This window comes from Callithrix jacchus, chromosome 1 (assembly GCF_049354715.1).
Source record: "Callithrix jacchus isolate 240 chromosome 1, calJac240_pri, whole genome shotgun sequence".
NCBI classification, from domain to species: domain Eukaryota; kingdom Metazoa; phylum Chordata; class Mammalia; order Primates; family Cebidae; genus Callithrix; species Callithrix jacchus.
In genome coordinates, this window is record NC_133502.1 from 95,079,083 (window position 1) to 95,099,735 (window position 20,653).

A 20,653-nucleotide genomic window follows, 5' to 3' on the forward strand; every position below is an offset into this window, starting at 1 on the left:
CAGTAATATTTCAGCTTATTTGCCCCAGGGCCCACCTCTTTATTAGACACTGAAGAAGGCACAGAGCTCATAATGCTTCTAGAGGCCTATAAAAATAATTACTTTTAAATTAGAAATTAGAATATAAATCCAGCTTGGATCACACCTGTCTTTACAGCATCAATAAAACTATTATTTTTAACTTTCTTTTAATGGAAGAAGGGGCCCAAGAAAGTGAAGCTATTTATGGTCCATGAAAGTCAGTATGTGGCCTTAATCATTTCACCATATACTTTAAGTTTCATCATAACTAGATTCTTACAAAACATGCAGATATGTTCTTTTTTCATATAGCAACCTTAGACAGCAGCCAAAAGCCTAGCAGTAAAACCACGAATCCATAATGAAGGTACTTCTTTGGGGGACTAAGCTACTGTAACTGGCATTTGCTCATGTCTGCTGGCTGCCCACGATGCTGTGCCCACAGCCTGCAGGACTCTGAGAGATTCACAGCCTAGAATCTGCGCCTACTCCCATGAGACTGCCAGCCTAGCAGAGAGAAATATACATGTTGAAAAATTATAAAATGTATAAAATATACTGTATGAATTATAGTATACATAGACCCAAATAACATATAAAATATATCTTTACTATATACGCTCTCCATAATATACATTTATCATATATAAAATGATTAAGACTTTCTAAAGGAAATAGGAGACTAAATTAATTCTCTGACCTTATTATGTTAGGGGAACAGTGGCCCGTGCCCCAGATTTCCTGAGATGAGCTGAGAATCATAAACTGAGGAAATAAATGAATCAATAGATTGAGAGTCTCAAATGAAAGGTGAGATATAAATGTAAAATGTTATTAAGTATAATGATAATATCTACAATAGGATTTAGTTGGGTATTTTTAAACACTTTGTCAAAACTAAGTCTTATAGCTTTTCTGTGATTAAAATATATATAAATAATCAAGGTGGAATCACGCATATTTCATATAGCCTCATTCTCCTTGCTACCTTGTTTAGTCATCAAATGACTTGCCATGATTTTTCATTTGTTGCAATGGAAAATTCCTCATGAGAAAAATAAATAAATGTACTAAAATAGAATTTAGAATACCTCTACAGCAGTAACTTTCAAACTCTTTGACTATAGTCCCCAGTAAGAAAAATGATACATCTTTTTTTTAAGAAGGAGTTTTGCTCTTGTTGCCCATGCTGGAGTGCAATGGAGCAATGTCAGCTCACTGCAACCACCGCCTTCTGGGATCAAGTGATTCTCCTGCCTCAGCCACCTGAGGAACTGGGATTACAGGCACGCACTACTGCTTCTGGCTAATTTTCTGTATTTTTAGTAGAGATGGGGTTTCACCATGTTGGCCAGGCTGGTCTCAAACTCCTGACCTCAGGTGATCCACCCACCTCAGCCTCCCAAAGGGCTGGGATTACAGGCATGAGCCACAGGACCCAGCCAAAATATGATACATCTTAATCCAGATGTATACGTAATTCCATGCATAAAATTGAAACCAAAATTTGGCCAGACACAGTGGCTTATGCCTGTAATCCCAGCACTTCAGGAGGCTGACGTAGGTGGATCACTTGAGGTCAGGAGTTCAGACAAGCCTGGCCAACATGGTGAAACCCTGTGTCTACTAAAAATACAAAAGTCAGCTGGTTGTGGTGCTGGATGCCTGTAAGCCCAGCTCCTCAGGTGGCTGAGGCATGAGAATCACTTGAACCAGGGGAGCAGAGGTTGCAGTAAGCTGAGATCATGCAACTGCACTGTAGGCTGGATAACAAAGTGAGACTCTTTCTCAAAGAAAAATAATAACTGAAGCCAAAATTTGACAAAACAGTCTCTACCCTCATAGGAATTTGGATACTTTTTATTCTCTTATATTTTTTATGCTATTATCAATCTACTAAATTGAGTTAACAATACATTAATGGGTTGTAAAAAAATATTGCTCTAGACCAGTAGTTTTCAATCTGGTTAGAGAAGGGGATCAATTTGTGGACCCCGCTCCCACCCCAGAGACAATGCAGACTCTTGGCAGTCCCTGGACACATTTTTGGGTATTATTTCTAAGGAGGAGGGTGCTACCAGTGTCTAGCGGGTAGAGGACAGCGATGCTGCTAAACATCCTGAAACGCACAGGACCGCTCCCAACCAGAGAGAAGTATCCTGCCCAAAATGTCAATAGCAACAAGGTTGAGAAAGCACTAGAGAACAGCTGCATCCCAGACTCTCAGTGGTTCCCAAACCTAAGTACTTCATGGAGCAGCCAAACTTTCCCCCGGAATGGATGGGGCCAACACAAAGCTGCCAACCTTTTGTTTTGACAAGAACATTCACAATAAAATAATCATCTATCACCTTTCATCAGAAGGCCTCTAACACCAACAATCAGTAAAAACCACCTCGCAGTCCTTCAAACGGAATAGACTTAGGTATCTGAAAAACTTGCTACATTGAGTTGCAGGACTGAACAAACTGGAGTCCAGAGGTGCAGATCAGGAAGGTCCCTGCAGCTCCCTCACCCTGACCCAGCTCCCTGTCAGTGGAGGAGAGGCTGGGGTTAGGTCATAGGATTCTTCTCACAGGAAAGGAACCAGGTTACACTCTCGGGTTTCTGTGATTGTGTGTTTATGTGGGACAGGGGAAGTGGGAGGTTGCAAAGGAACCAGCATCTTTGACACTGCCCCACCTTTCACATAGTTTTATAATTATTCATTCACATATCAGCCTTCTCATTTGACTGAAAGCTTCTTAGACACAGGAATAATTTTTTATTCATCTTTGTGATCTCGGTATGACATATTGTAAATGCTTATTAAATCTTAAGTGATTGACTGATTGATTGATTAAATGAATGTTCTTATATTTTGTTACTGTCACCTTAATACAAATGCTGAAAGCAAAGGCTTTCAAAGGTGTCCATAAATATGAAGAGTGTCCCGGTTCAGTCTGCAAAAGCACACATAAAGAGGGAGTAATTATGCATATAGATATGCTAGTCCTTTGCAATGCTAACTTGTCTCCAGAGGAATTATAACTCTACTTGCTGAATGAGAAAACTCTCAACATACATATGTATAACACTAATTGCAAAGGGGTTTAAATCTGAGCAATATCTGACATGAGAACAATGAAAATCTGAGCTGAATTCTAGCTTCTGGTTACTTGACAAGTAACACACTTTTCTTTGCGGATTTCAAAGATGTTTAAAATGTTAAGACTCCAGATGGCAGAATATATTAATTTTAAATTTTATAATTATTAATGTAGTTCACAACCATGCTATTGTATTTTCTGTTGTAAATCTAGTCCAAACGAGAAGCAAAAGATACTTTTTCTGTTAGATTTTTATAATCATCTGCTGTCTAGAACTTTAACAGAAAATTACCCTTGAGAGTCAGCTATATTCCCTAACACATTAGAAGCATAAAACTGATAGAATCAAAGACTGCAAAGAGACATTTGACAATCCTCTTCGAAGATTTCATGGGCAAATGATTTACATGCCAAGGCAGTGTTATTCGGTGGCATAGCCCTCCAACTGACAAATGAAGACTTTTAAGTGTTTTTGCAGAATCATAAAGAAAATTTTATGGTTTTGGGAAAATTTGTGACATTTCAGACTTATGAAGAAAGACTTTGTTTTTCAGTGTGTCTCATGCTGTATGTGATCTGTGCATCCATAACCATGAAACCACAAAATTTGAAACTTAACTGCACTCAAAAGGAAACCATTTGACAGAGACAGATAAGTGAAGTCATCTTTCACTCAGCTTATATTGAGTGGTGTGTAAATAAGATCTATCATTATTATGAATTTTCTTCATAGAAAATCTTCAAAAACAGGAGGCCCTATGGAGAATATTGAAAGGAAACAAAAGGAACACAACAGTTGGAAGCTTTGTCTATTGTAACAGTTTAAATGTTAAATAAATGTTGTCAGTCCGATTAACTGCCAAACACATGACTTTGAAAACCGCCGAAGGGACATGTATAAAATAGGGCAACACTACAGTTGATAATCCAACCTGGGATACTTTTAGAGGGAAATAAAGTGCAAAGTACACCAAGAGTGGTAAAAAATGGGACTGTCATGATCAAACCAGGATGAGAACATTCTGTCACCCTATGTTTAGACAACCGGATCTCTATTATGTTCAAACCCTAGGGCACTTCTGAGTTTTCTTGATCCTCTCCTCCAAAACAACTTGCAATAGCTGGCTGAAGACACTGGGTTGTGAAAAGCAGGACTAAAGAGGGAGTTTTTAAGGGGTACTTTACATTATAAGTACTGTAGTCCGAAAACACCTTGGCGGTATATCTGCCATGGAGTGAAATGGAGATCAGCCCACCTCCTCCAAAACAAAAAGCAAAAAAAACACTCAAATACTTGTGTAAGCTACTATTCCAATAGTCTGAAAAATTATTCCAGAATAACATCAAAAGATTGCATTATGTCACCTTAAGATATATTTTAAATCACACTTAGTGATTCCATGAACTCTGCATATTGAGTAAATAATACAAGATCTTTTGGTTTCAGAACAATTTGTTTCATTTACATTAGAAAACAAGTAAGTTTTTCTTCAGGAATAGAACCTAAAATTAAAACAGATTTCCATAATGAACATAACTACACATACGCACATTGTCCCCTTTCCTTCTAGAAATCATTCAAAAATAGTGAAGGAATTGAAACAATTAAAAGCAAATAAAGTTTTGGCAAAAATCACAAGTTATCATTCCCAGATTTTAACATGTACAAGGGCTACTAGAAGCAGCCAGAGTCCAGCTGAGGCCAAGTAGAAGTGCTGAGAAGAGATCAACAAGATTGCCCAGATGTGGGACCTCTCAGAGTGCAAACCAAGTTACATTTCCTGCAGCTGCACAGACAAACTCTTTCACCAGAAACAATGAAAAATGTTAGATTAAATATTTTATATATGTGTGTGTGTGTGTGTGTGTGTGTGTGTGTGTGTGTGTGTGTTAGCCAGGCATGGTAGCTCATGCCTGTAATCCCGGCACTTTGGGAGAACAAGGCAGGTGGATTGCTTGAGGTCAAGAGTTCGAGACCAGCCTGGACAACATGGCAAAACCCCATCTCTACTAAAATACAAAAAGTTTCACGCCTGTAAATCCCAGCTACTAGGGAGGCTTGAACTCGGAAGCAGAGGTTGCAGTGAACCGAGATCACACCACTGAACTCTAACCTGGGTGACGAAGTGAGACTCCATCTCAAAAAAATGTGTGTGTGTGTGTGCGTGTGTGTAGAGAGAGAGAGATAGAGAGATAGAGATAATGGCATGTAAATAAGAATATCACATACTTTTAATGTATCGGACATTAATGGAGAATTTTTTGGGTGAAAGTTGGAACCGGCAAGGTAATTAGAACTTTAGAACACCAGACCTACTCCCTTAGGATGTTTACCAATGTTATACATGGGTAATGGCTTTGGGTTTAGAGGCTCAATAACTTCAGGGCTACAGGGAGCTCCAAAGCCCATCCTAGGAAGGGGGTTTTACAAAAAAAAGTCTTCTAGCCGGAATAGACATTGTGTTCACCAATATAATTTATCCTTCTTTCCTGGGAATACAGGAGGTGAAAATTCCAAGCACTTGCAGTTAGTAAGGCCATTTGACTAGTTCTGGCCAATAAAATGAATATACACAGAAATGATATGTGTCATTTCTGGGCTAAGGCAGTGAAAGCTTTTATAAAATGTTCAACTCTTTCTTTTCCTTGCAGAGCAATAAATGACTTTTCAGATGATGGAGCCTCAGTCAAACTGATTCTCTAAGTATCTGTGTGGAAGAGTGCCCACCTTCCACCAAAAACCTACAACAGACATTGTATGAATAGAGAACCAACCTTCATGTATTACTCACCAGAATCTGCCAGCAGCGGCAGGGGGGCGGGGCGGGCTCTTTGTTATCACAGATTAAGTTTAGCCTAATCTCACATAGAAATTAGTATTAAAAGTGGGCTATGGGTGGTGCTGCTATCACAAAAATTAAATATATGTGTGTGTGTGTGTGTGTGTGTGGCATTGGCCAAAAGCCAGACAGAAGAAAATAGGAAACTGGAAAGGCCAAACACTTATAGCTAGAGCAAGTGAGAAGTCAAATCATGTACCTTCTGAGATTGAAAAAGAAATTGGAAAACTGTTAGTTTTGTGTGTGAATTGCTATTGGCTGTGTTTTCCAAGGTATTTAAAAAGGAGAATGAGATGAATTCAGGAAGTAATTGACTGGATTTCAAGAAGAAATTCAGCAGAAATGAGTGATTCCAAAATTTGGGGCCTTGAAATGTTAAAAGAGCCACAAACTTTTAGATCCCAAACTGTAAGAGAGAAAACTGACAAAGACTCTTTGGGGACAAAGGTCCCTTAAAGTTCTGCTTTGCAGCCAAGTTCATCCTATTGTTAGGCCCTCCTAGCAAATAAAATACATTAGAGCTGTCAAAAGATAAAATTTCAACAAATTTAAAGATTGACTTGGCTTTTATTCATGATTCTAGTATCTGGCAACAACTCATTCTGGAAAACAGAATGAGCTAAGCAGAGGAGGTTGACTTTATAGGAAGAAAAAGAGAACAAAAAGTGGATTGGCTATTTCAAAAGTTTCTGTCCTTATAGCTTTAAAACAAAGGGGACTTCCTTATTAGGATGACTAAGACAGACTGCAATCTCCTGGGTTTTTTTTGAAAACTGGACTGTTTCAAAATTCACTTTGATTATGTGGCACTTAGCACAAGTGACTCCATTCTGGCTTGGTCTGATCTGCTGGGGCCGAACACAGAAAGCTAGTTCAAAACAATGGCCTCCCATAAACTTGGTTTAACAGAGCAAATATCTAATTAAGGAAATGGCCAAACAGAAAATTCCAAGGTTTCTGATTTCTGTGACAACAACAGTTTCAAAGTGAAACTCAAGGTGTTCTAAAGAGAAAAAGTAAGAAATACAGTAAGTCTAAAAAGTTTATCTGGTTTATCTAGAAAGAATTGAGGGTGAGATCACCAGCATTTAGAACAAACTGAATTCAAATAAATAAAAAAGTACTGTTTTTGAGAATTGAACTTCCAAATAAGCCAGGAGTACATTTGTAAATCCTTTGACTGTTCAATATTTAAAATATCCTTTGGCTCCCGAACATCTGGGAACAGAAAATGAACCGATTGGGCCGAACACTGGAGATGCATGTAGTCCAATACCCACTGCAGGCGTAGAACAATGGAAAAGCAAAGATTACACCAGGGCAGAGCCAAGACCACAGAGAACAACAGCAAAGAGAAGCTCCTCCCTGAAAGCAGAATCAGGGTTTCATCAAAGAGCATTCTTGACACCAGTGTAGAGCTTCCTGAAAATGTCTGCTTACTGCAGACAAATGACAGCTCTGTCACTGCTATTCTTCTTTCTGAGTAGGTGTGCCTATTATACTTATCCTGTCCCAGCACTGTGTAGTTGACTCTTGAACATGGTTTGAACTGCGCAGGTCCTCTTACACCGGGATTTTTTTCAATGAAAGTTACACTAGGTATGACTGCTTCTTCTGCCTCCCCCTCCACTTCTTCTACCTCTTTCTTGTTGCCTCATCTGCCACCTGAGACAAGAGACCAAATTCTCCTCTTTCTCCTCCTCTTCAGCTACACAACCTACTCAACATGAAGACCTTTACAATGATCCATTTCCACTTAAGGCATGAATATATTTTTTCTTCCTTATGATTTTTTTAGCAATGTTTTATTTTCTCTAGCTTACTTTACACTGAGAATACAGTATATAATACACATAACATATAAAATGTGTGTTAACTGACTGTTGATGCTGTTGACAAGGCTTCTAGTTGACAGTGGGCTATTAGCAGTGAAGTTTTGTGGGAGTCAAAAGTTATATGCAGATTTTCAACTGCACATTGGGCCAGCACTCCAACTGCCATGTTGTTCAAGACTGAACTGTATATTGGGTATATCAAATAGGGAGGATAAATAATCCAGATTTTTTCCACAGGTTTTTGAACCAAGAAGGACCACAGCTTGTCTTAGTAGAGAAACTATGGCATAACATGAGCAGATCCTGGATTTTGACCTATGACTAGAGGAAATTTGGGTTTTTCCTTGGGTGAACATTTGGGTAGATGGGTGAACATAGACTGCAGTTGGAAAGAAGAGTGAAACGATATTTATGACCTGTCTAAAGAATACAACTTCTGGTATACATGGGACTTTTATAAAAATTAAGATAAAATCTTTCAGTATATTTGAAAAATATAAATGATAGTTCCTGACCACTATGCAATAAAACTAGAAATTAACAACATTTTTTAAAGATCCTTCTCTGATCTGGATATATTTAAATGCTTAATCAAACAACACTTGAGTAAAAAGATCAATGCAAATTAAATTGCCAAATTTCTTAAAAGTACAGACAAATTAAAACACTACTTATAAGAATCCAGGCCAGGTGCGGTGGCTCACGCCTGTAATCCCAGCACTTTGGGAGGCCAAGGCAGGTGGATCACGAGGTCAAAAGATCGAGACATCCTGGTCAACATGGTGAAACCCTGTCTCTACTAAAAATCAAAAAATTAGCTGGGCGTGGTAGCACGTGCCTGTAATCCCAGCTACTCAGGAGGCTGAGGCAGGAGAATTGCTTGAACCCAGGAGGCGGAAGTTGCGGTGAGCCAAGATCGCGCCATTGCACTCCAGCCTGAGTAACAAGAGCGAAACTTAGTCTCAAAAAAAAAAAAAAAAATCCATAGGATATAGCTAAAGCGGTACCCAGGGAAAAATCCAAAGCTTTAAGTATTTATATCACTAAACATGAAAGAAGAAAAGCAAATAAATGAAACATCTAATGCAAAAGCATAATAAAAGAACAAGCAAACCAAAATAAATAAGAAAAGTAGAATAGTTCAAGATAAAAGAACAATTAAGTGAGTTAGAAAACAGAAAAGAGAGCCAAGAAACACATGAGGAAGGAAACAAAATAGACAAACTCCTAACAAACCAAGAAAACAAAATAGAGGGCTATAATATCTATACAATGAAATATTATTAAGAAATAAAAAGAAACAAAGTATTGATAAAAGCTACAACACAGATGAACGTTGAAAGATTATGTAAGTCACCAAGGACCATATGTTGTGTATTCCATTTATGTGAAATCCCCAGAATAGGCAAATCCATACAGACAGAAAATCAATTAGTGGTTGTCTGTGGCTCGAGGGCTGAGGGCTAGGAGAGGTCTGGGGTAAGGGATAAGGGGAGTGGGATTTATTTTGCAGGGGTAATAAAAATGTTCTAAAATTGACTGTGGTGATCAGATGTACAACTTGGTAAATACTAAAAGCCATTGAATTAAATACACTTTTAAAGGGTAATTTTTGTTTTTGTTTTTGTTTTTTTGAGACGGAGTTTCGCGCTTGTTACCCAGGCTGGAGTGCAATGGCACGATCTCGGCTCACGGCAACCTCCGCCTCCTGGGTTCAGGCAATTCTCCTGCCTCAGCCTCCTGAGTAGCTGGGATTACAGGCACGCGCCACCATGCCCAGCTAATTTTTTTGTATATTTTTTTAGTAGAGACAGGGTTTCACCATGTTGACCAGGATGGTCTCGATCTCTTGACCTTGTGATCCACCCGCCTCGGCCTCCCAAAGTGCTGGGATTACAGGCTAAAGGGTAATTTTTAAGGCATGTGAATTATATCTTAAAAGTTGTTAAAAATAGGATATAACCATCAAAATAGAAGAAAAACACCTTAATCATTAAAGACTACTTTCTATAACCTATGCAAATATATATGGAAATCCAGATGACTTACATGACTTTCTAAGAAAAACTATTTTCTGACACTGCCCCCAGCGGAAACAAAAAGTCTAAATAGACTATTTCTAAAGAGAAAATAGAGTAAATTATCACAGAGCTAAGAGTTATGCCCCAAAACATTACTAGTGGGGGAAAAATTCTTATTTGTGCCTGAAAATCCAGCAGGATATTTGGTATGCCTTGACCTGCTCATTTGTCAGAACTACATGGGCAAGAGCTGAGACAAGGAGCAAGGCTTAGCACATTACATTCACCACACTGACTTTGGCATATGTGGAAACCAACCAGTAGTATTTCCAAATTATGTTTATTATAGGATTGTTTTACACACAAAGACAAATTCAAATTAAAAAACCATGCAATCTTTCCAGACTAAATTTTTCTATGACATAACAACTACTTACTTGTTAGAGGGCTGGGTGGGAGATCACAATATCTTAACCTCTGAGAGACGGCCTGCCATGGCCCAGTAGCCCTATGGGTATGCATCCCTACAAGGAGAGCAGGTGCCACTGATTTTTGAAGGCTTAGAGTTCTTATACAATACTGAGTGGGAAATTCCCTTTCTGTGACTGGATCTATTACTGGATCTATTAGGAGTGTGGCTGTTCACACTCTTGCTGTAAATGGCCATATGCAATCTAGCTAACTTTAACGTGTTGATGCTAGATACATGCCAGCTCTGCTATTCTCACCCATCTAGCTGTTATTATAGTTTACAGATACGTAAATTAGGCTTCATATAGATAGATGGATAAATGCTGTTAAGATGCTGTGGTCACCTCCATGATTAAGAGTCACAATTCTTACAATCACACACTCTGCATCACGAGATATCAGTCATTATGCCACAAAATATGCCCGCATGTATTCCAAAGACTTTTCAGGAAAGGGTAGTACTGCCCTCATTTGGAAACTAATGCACCATGCTTCAGTTTTCCTTGGGGATCCTAGGGACTAGCTGAACCTCCTCTGGAAAGCTTCCCTGGTCCAACAGGCCTAAGTTAAATGCTCCTCTTGGATGCTGCCTGAGCACCCTGCTTACCGCTAATCACAGCACATATCACAGTACATTGTAATTGCTGATGTAACCCTCCCCACCTCCAGCCCCACAGTAACCTCTGACATCCTAAATACAGGGAAAATGTCTTAGTCATTGTCAAATTTCCAACCCAGCAAAGTGCCTGGAATAGAGCAATGGATTCATAAATATACTTTTAATAAATGTCATTTTAAAAAAGTGCTCTTCATCTAGGAAGAAGGTAGTGAATAAAAGCCTAGTGCTTTTTTAAAAAAGCTAATTTAATGCTTCTGGATCCTTGCTGAGCAATTCAGAGTTTTTCCACATACTTAAAAAATTGTGACAAGTTATTTATTCCCATGTTTTAATTTCAAAATAGTTTTTTCTATCACTTTCTAAATTATTTGCAATGAAATTCACTTTGCAATAAATAAATGGTATTATATTAATTCTTCCATTTAATTGAAACTGGAACAATCTGATTGGTGATATAATAGCTTAACAAAGAAGCATATTATAATATTTCTGCCAATTAATTCTCTTTGTTAATGCATTACAACTTAGTTAAATAAAAATAAAGAAAATATACGATGTGACTAATGACAATTAAAACATAATTGTATTTCAAATGAAATCAAGGAAACAGCAAAAAAGGTTAGTGTCACATTAAGAAGGTTGGGTGCAATGGCACACATCTGTAATCCCAGCACTTTGGGAAGCCAAGGTGGGAGGATCACTTGAGGCCAGGAGTTCAAGACCAGCCTGGGTATTATAGTAAGATCCTCATTTCTACCAAAGAAAAAAAAACTTTTTAAAAATTAGTCAGGCATGATGGTGCATACCTATAGTCCCAGTTGCTTGAGAGACTGAGGCAGAAGAATCACTTGAGTCCAGATGTTTGAAGTTACCAAGAGCTATGATTGAGCCACTGCACTCCAGCCTGGGTGACAAAGCGAGACCCTGCCTCTAACAAAATAAAATCAAATAGGAGTATTCAAATTTATTCATAACTTTTGCAAAGAACTGCAAAGATATGTTTCATCTAATCTCTACACAAGATTTATGTTTTCTGCCCATTATATCTAAGATCAATTTTTAAAAATTGCACTGAGTAGGTACAAGTGGGCTGGGGAGGGAGTTTAAAGTCAAAATAGCATCAATTGTAGGAAGTTCCCAGTATACTAATGGGTTATGTTCTAGACTTTTGCTGTGAAACTGGATGTTTGGAATTTGGTATTCCTTCTCCACCATGGTAGCTCTCTCTAGGACCGCCAGCCCAGCACTCCTTCCTTCTCCTGGGTGCGTTCTCCATGTTCGTTGCTCTTGGAGAGCTACCATGGTTCCATTTGCCTTCACCCAGTCAGATGACTCTAAACAGGTACTTAGCCCAGGGAAAGACATATGGCCTGTAATTTGTTGAGCCAGAACTGAAAATACCTTAAAGCCAACCTTTCTTTGTGGGATGAAGATGTAAGTTATACATTCCAGAACTGCAGCAGCCATGTTTCCCACACTCTTCCACAATAAGATGAAGCAAACCCACAAAGAGGAGAGAAGGGAAACACAGTGAGACCTGGTAGGATTTTGATCCCTCATTCCGGCTGTTCTTAAGGCCCAGATTACCCCTGACATTCTCACCTGGTAATCAACCATCCAGGATTATTCTGAGTTAATTCATTCTGTTTTTTTAGGCTAGGGCAAGCTGACCATCAGGCACTTGCAACCAAAAGAGTTCTGACCAGTACATACAGGAAATGGTGCCAATGGGGATAGGTTCCCAGGGAAACTCAGAGAAGTTTATCTAACAATACTAGTTTGAGTGCCACGAAACCCCCTGATGCCCTAATTTGGGCTTCTCAATGTGAATCTCTCCTTATCAAAATGTGACTAAGCCCCACATTCTTCTAACTTCCTCCCCCAACCACAACACTCTTACCTAGAAAGAGATCATCAGTGAGGTAAAAGAAAGCAAGCTTGGTAAAAAAAAAAATACTTTAGACTGTCTATGAGAGGAAAGACTACAATCGCATTACAACAAAGAGGGGATTCTAATGTCTCCCACAGCCCAGTTAGGAGTTGGTCATAAGGGTAGGGGGTGGGCTTGAGGCAGCGGTACTTCTGTACAGCAAAGATCTTTCCTAATCTGAGTTTGCCGGCATGGTGAAATGCCTCTTCTATATACTTTGCCTTACCAGGGCTCATCTTGCATGTAGAACGATTTTATTTTTGTAAATGCCAGTTAAGTTGAGCAAACTTTCACACAAAGGTCATGGCACAATCATTCTATAACTATTAGTTTTCAGAAAAAGAATTTGATTAGAATTTCATAAAAGAAAATAGCATTGAAAGAAAAATGCAGTCAGGGCAAAAGAAGGCAGTCTCCTGGATTTTTGTCTTGAAAAATAGAAAATATAGTGCTTTCCCCAAAAGACTACTACATCCAAAAGCATTTGTAGGTAATGTGCGTATGTTGAGGAATGAGAATGTAGGACTAGATTAAAAATAACCGTGGCGTAGGATCCACCATTGTAGAACACAGATGAGAATAAAAGTGTGGTTAAACCAAATGAATGTGAATAACATCATCCTTTCTACCCAACACAAACTAGCAATTAAACAGATATTTTTAAAAGACTCGTAATAAACCATGGAGAGTGACTCAGACACTGAAAGAAATGAAGTATCATGTCTAAATTCTGATCCTTTAGAGAATGTTTACTTCCAGGGAAAAGCTGTAGAAAGTGATATCAAAAATTTTAAGTAATTTTACTTATTCTTATTGTGAAAATACATTTTTGTTATGGAAAATGTAGAAGTAGCAAAGAGAAAAAAGAAAATGACAAATAATCCATAAATCCACCATCCAGTAATAAATATCTTGTTATATGGTAAATATCTTTTCAGTGCATATAGAATCATTTATTTTATTTTATTGAAACAGGGCTTGTCACCCAGCTCTGTAACCCAGACAGAAGTGCAGTGGCTCAATCTTAGCTCACTGCAACCTCTGCCTCCCAGACTCCAGTGATCCTCCCACCTCAGCCTCCCAAGTAGCTTAGACCACAGGGATGTGCCACTATGCCCGGCTAATTCTTTTTTTTTTTTTCAGTACAGATTGGGTTTCACCATGCTGCCCAGGCTGGTTTTGAGCACCTGGGCTCAAGCAATCCTCTTACCTTAGCTTCCCAAAGTGTTGCGATTACAGGTATGAGCCACCGTGACTGGCCTAGACACATATTTAACCAAAGAGAATTTTAGTACATGTTGCTTTTTTATACTTAATGAGATTAAATTTTCAAATAGTAATCTTTGTACTTCTCTTTACTGAGCCCCCCTTTAAAATAACTTTTGCTCTAATAAATCAGTGATACCCACATTTGCTTTAGGACAAATTAGGACTGTCTCAGCAGAAATCTGAAGAAAAATGGAGTATTGTTGAATAACCTCTGAATGACAAAATGAAATGTTTGAGTTCTGAGTGAGATATTTTCTTGAAAGTCAGGCATTGTTGAGAAACAAAAGGCCTTTTAAATTCTTTAAACTTTTATTAACAACAAGACCTAGAAACTCCCAAATATACCACAGGGAGGATGACCTTGTAATTAATCTTCTGAAGAACACTTAAGAAACTAAAAGAAGGGCTTTTGATAAGTCTCAGGCTAATGGGAGTAAACCATCCTGGGCAAACCGAGGCATCCATTCGTCCTCTCTCCAGAGCATTGAGAGGGAAGATGAGTTGAGTATCAGTGGGCTAGCTGCAAGTCACCACGTTGAGGGTTGAGGTCCCCACCACTGTGGCTGCAGGGTGACCAGCCTAAGTTGGAGACTATGGGAGGACAAACCTGACAGTTATCTGCAGTCCCCTGCAAGAGTCCAAGTGGGATCAAATCTGGAGGCAGAGATACCAAGTCCTCAACAAACCAACAGGATCAGCCACAAATACAGCAGCAGCAGGACAGCAGTCAGACCAGGATGAGGCAAGCAAGGACAAGGACCTACAATAGACATGGAGGCCTCACTCCTCTACCCCCACCAAAACGTCATATAACCTCAGCCCTTCTTACACATACAGATGGTAGTGGGGGAAAGAGAAGGTGGAGGAGGAAGGACTCGAAGAATGGGCACTGTTCTGAATGAGACTATTTTAACCTAAAACAAGCTGTTTAACTCAACAAGACAGAGATAAGTTTTAATCTGCATATTTGAATTTTTCTCTAGTTACCAACAGTTGAAAAGTTTGAGGATTGGTTTTGGAAAATAAATTTTATTATATGCATCTGAGTTATGTGCATATTTCTAATTCTGCTACCCACTAGAGAGTGACTATATTTCCATGTTCTTAGTCTACTATTACATCATCATAAATGCCTGCATGATATTATAATTTGGATTTTTTAAAGTATGAGTTGAGAAATAAAAATATCTCTTTAAAGTGTAAATATTATTTGTCTCTATATTAACTCAAAACCTCATTAGTACCTGTCAGTTCTTGATGGTATGGCACACACTGGGAGTAGGAACAGCACAAACTTAGCTTCCATTTAAAAATGCTTTACTATTTTGACAGAAGTATATGTTTTGCCCTTCTAAGGTCATTCTACAGAGGTGTCCAAACATACTTCCATGTTACGCTATTGCATCAAGAGCTTGGCTGTGAAAATAAGCCCTGGTTTTAGTGGGGATTTTGTACTATAGTCTTTTACCTCAAGGCCTCATTAAAATATAAGGCCCCAGCCTACAGTGCCTTTTTTGGTTTGTCTTTATTCTTTCTGCCTGCTCATTTGCTCATTTATTTGAGAAAAATTAATTGAGCACCTACTGTATTCTTATCCCTTGTCCTGAGGCTCACCCTTCTTTCCCCCTTCTGACTATATATCCAAAAAGCCCCTTTGAAGCCCCTTCTCTCCTTTGTCAAATTTTATGCTGTTTGCATGGAAACCACAGAATCGAACTGTTAAAAATGTGTACAGGTTAAGAGTTAATGAGCTAATGATTGAAGACCTGAATCTATATTAAAGGCAGAAAGATGAAGGCTTGATAGAAAAGAAGCCCTTGTGGATTTCAGCAAAAGGACAGGCTGAAGCATGTGGTTACCAAGGGGCCTCATTACTTTTTTCTTTGCTTTTTATCCTAGTTCTCGAATGTGTGTTAGAGATGTAGAAAGATGGGATTGCTGGCTAGCAAGGATCTGTGTAACTCAAGCTTGGTCTCCAGTGACAGGAGGGACTCTAAATGCTTCCAAGTTAGTACTGGAGAAAATCACTGATTAAATAGAGGAAGAATGACACAGCAAATTAGAAAATCCAGATAGTCTCTTTTCTATTTAAGTGAACTCTTGATACCCTGGTGCCTTGGAACTGGGTGCTCTTGTGAATGTGAAGTACCTTAAATACATATAAACTTCCTGTTCATACAGTGCAGTAGGGTGAAATCTGAAGAGCTTAATGGAAAGATTCCCCCCTTTAATTCTAATTCTAATTTATTGCCCTAGCCCAAATGATTTTGTATGAAGTCTTTAAAACTACAAAATTCCCTACCCCACATCACCATATTTCTTCCCTTTTTTCTTTTTCTCGTGGTTTCTTCCTATAGGGGACAGGAAGTGAAACTCCCAGACTCTTTAATTTGGGGCTGTGTTAGGAAAGAAAAGTAATTAAAATCACAAATACATAAAATTAACCTGAGTCTTTAAAACTAAATGTCACCATGGAGACCGGAGCAGGAACTGTCTCCATGGAGATTTCAATGAATTTGTATTGCTTTAAATTATTATCACTTGTTACCAGATGTCAATTTAGTCAAGGAAAAGATGAATATGAATGAATGAATATAAGAATTAGCCTCACATGAGATAATTTGTTAAGAATAAGTCTAAATTATTGTGGTTCTGAGTATTTCATCATTCCAATGAGTGGGAAGATACCCTAACAGAAAATATTTCCCCTCAGTTTAGTTCTAATGGAATCACCTGATGATATGGCTCCATAAATGCTACAGGAATGAGGAGGGTAAGATAATTCCTAGAAAAGACATCTCTCACGCAGAAGCATCAAGGTGTGATGAGGGTGATATGGCTCTATCTATCAACCACTTCAGTTGCAAGGAAGAGGTGGCTCTTTGGCAATGTTTTATCCCAGCAACAGACCAAAGATATCCCCTAATAAGGATTTTGGATATAGTACTTTATAATCTCTATTATACACAACTGTTTTTAATATGAGTAATGAGGTCAAACACATCTGTTCATATCACATCCCAGATAAAGAGAAACACAGGGAAAAAATCTAAATGTTTGAACTGTTTAATCAGAGGAAAGCCAAAATTCCACCCAGTTACAGATTTTATTTTGAACCTATATGTACAGTCACTTCACTGACTGAAAACTCAGTTGAGAAGTCATGCAAACGGTATTTATAGATATTAGGTGTTCATCAGTTAACTAAAAAACACTAATAAAAGATATTAAAATTTAATAAACATTTAATGTCATAAAAGAAATCAATAGAAAGCTAACAATTATGGCCAAAATGCATAAAAATAAGTCAATGACATTGTTCATTTAGCATTTTACACAACCTGAATTTTATTCAGCTTTGTAGGACAGATCTTGGTGACTGCTTGGACACAGAAGACCAAGTATGCCAACAATACAGTCAGCACAGAAAATGCTAGTGCTTCTCACATTTGATAGTCAGTTCTTGCTCTCTTTATGTTCTATACCTTGAATGCTCAATTAGCAAATACAGACACACAAGTTTAGGTTCCTGTGAGCCTCTGGTCACAATATTTTTGTCAATCAATCAAGACATAACCTTGTATTTTGTGTGTTTCAGTTTTAAAACACCTTATGTAATGTATATTGTTGATTCATTAACATTGAACTCACTGCCAACCACACTATAATTTAAATCTGAATGGAGCTTTCTAACACATGCATTTCCTCTGTAAGGCATGTCACAGTCTTCTTGTGCTTAGCATGATGCTTAGGGACCATTTTACCATACTGCTAACAAAAAGCACAAAATGCAAAAAAAAAAAAGGTAACATTAAGTAGAACATGAAAAGGATACTTGTTTACAGTATGATAGCTGAAACAAAAAGGCAGCGCATCGCTTTGTTTGACCTCAGTTGGGAACGTGCACTTTGGGCAACTGTTTTTTTTTTTTTTTTTTTTTTTTGCCTTTTTTGCTGTTGTGAGAATGTCTACAAATGACCACAAAAGTGCATTAAGTATTAATGTTGACTTAAAAATAAATTGTAGCAAGTAGGTGAATTTACAAACAGAATCCAGAAATAATAAAGATTAACTGTATTTGTCAACTATTGAAAAAGAGTTCTATTTCCTGTGAGGCTGTTCTTTACTATTCCACTGCATTTGCCTATTCTTTTTTTTCCACCTGTGGAGTACCTATGCTTTGTTCAAAACCCTGCTCAGGAACTACCCTCCTCACTACACCATTACCTTTACTTTTTATAATCATTTCTTTTTTGCATAAATCAGATTATACTGAATTTATTGATATTATTCTTCTTTACTGCCCTATGGAGTTCATTGAGGTCAATGGCCATGTCCTAATATGTATAACTTCTACTGTGCTTAATATGTGGTGACAGGCCATGTGTTAAAGGGTGTTTCACATATCATACCTCATTTAATTTTACAATAATCCTATCATCCCCCTTTTATATTGCAGAAATAAGCCCAGAGCAGTCAAGTCACTTGTCTCAACACAGAGCAACAGAGTTAGCATTCCAATCTAGAGCCTGAGTTTTAAGCATTATGCTATGCTAAATCAATAGTGTTAGCCAATGATATGGTTTGGCTATGTGTCCCCACCCAAATCTCATCTTGATTTGTAATCCCCACATGGGGAGGGACCTGTAGTCCCCATGTGTCAAGGAAGGAAGGTGATTGGATCATGGGGACAGATTTACCCCCCTGTTCTCATGATAGTGAGTGAGTTCTCATGTGATTGGACAGTTTTATCAGTGTTTGGAAGTTCCTCCTTCACCCTTCTCTCTCCTGCTGCCCTTTGAATAAGGTACTTGCTTTCCCTTTGCCTTCCACCATGATTGTAAGTTTCCCGCAGCCTCCCCAGCCCTGCTGAATTGTAAGGAAATTAAACCTCTTTCCTTTATAAATTACCCAGTCTCAGGTATTTCTTTATAGCATTGTGAAAACAGACTCATACAGCTACCCTATATTATTGACAGCTTACAATTTTCCAGAAATTATGCTAAATGCTTTACACAAAATATCTCATTGGGTCTGTTTTTTTTATTTCTATGTTCCCAACATGTAGCAAAGTGCATGACACACAAATGTATGTTGGGTTGAATTTAAGTCTTCCTATTCCCCAGTCTTCCTTCTAAAACCAATGTATGAGATTCATCTATATTTTCAGCAGTGGCTGGAATGTCTTACAGTGTTCCATTACCCTTCTCTCTTCACCAGGTTCCTCACCTCCTTCTCATTTATATTCTTCTGTGGTTTTCATTGAGGTCTATAACTGTCACAATGCACTTTCAAAGCAATAGTGGTGCAACAGAGAGCAGAAGCACTGTCCCTTTGCAAAAGGTCTTTCTCTTTAACAATAACTTCTAGTGGTGATTTATATTATGACTCAAATCCCTGTGGGGTAACAGAATCACAGAAGAGCTAAGTGTTTTGCTTGAGAGCTGAGGTAAGCCCTACATAAAGCTAAAAAAGGATTTTCTGTTTTCCAGTGCAGCTTTGGATTCCAAATCTTTATAACCTCTCATACTTAGTTTAAAGGAGGAAGAGAGATGTTTTTGGGGTTGAGAAGTAAAAGCAGAAAAGTAAACTTGTTGGAAAGCAGGAAATAGGCTTTAGAAAGTTTGCATGACAGAAACTGCAGGTGTCCCATATATTACATGAATGAATGGGATGAAGTAGGGCTTGGCCTTAGGGCTGAGTAAAAATCATTCCTTTTCTTTCAAAAGCAAAAATATAAAGTAGACAAGATTTGTGACTTCTTTTCATTTCGTTTTTTTCTTCCCAATTCTCCCAAATATTCCAGCTACTCCAAATGTAATTATTGTCAATTACATTTGACAATTAAAATTTGACAATTACAATTGTCAATTACATTTGACAATTGAAAGTTAATTCAAGGGAAAGAATTTGAAAAGTTCTAAAAGTTCCCACTTTTCTTCTGATTATACATCACAGTGTTGCTATTGGTCAGTGTGATATTTAATTTCAAAAAATCTCTTTTTTTCTTAATTAATAGATTTAATGATACTATATATTTGCTACAATGCCTTGATCAGAAAGTTAAATAATTAAGATACTTGAAGTTTGTTTAAATGGAACTTTCAGAAATGCAATTTAACTTCTAGTTCTATCATATCTGTCTCCAAAATGGACATATATGACAGCAAAAACAAAATTCTCTATTAAGTGTCTCCTTTAGTTACATTATTATGTAACTAGAATACCTAGTTTTATAATAAAAGGATTTTATGTGATAAATCCTAACCAAGAGAGAAATAAAGTCATTATTGCTGCAGATCCAAAGGGAACCTACTGCAAATGTAGGAGGGGCAAATAAAGTGAAAACGTTGGAAAGTGGGGTCAACTGCCTTAGGACAATTCTATATCCAGCTTGACATTACTCACAACTTACTCCTCTTGTTTCTTGCAGGAAAGTCCGAGAATGTGCGACTGTCCTTGCTGCCCCTGTGGATCTCTGGCTGAGTGGCTGAAGGGCAATCCTGAGCACAGCACACTCTCCTCCCCTCTCTCGGCTATCCACTGCACATACTCAGA

General features: G+C 38.0%; 1 protein-coding gene across 6 annotated transcripts in view; it reads right to left on the reverse strand.

Annotated features, from left to right (window-relative positions):
• CFAP95 (cilia and flagella associated protein 95) overlaps positions 1-20,653 on the reverse strand; it is a 118,483-nt gene that overhangs the window by 94,778 nt on the left and 3,052 nt on the right. The gene's annotated exons all lie outside the window — the stretch shown is intronic.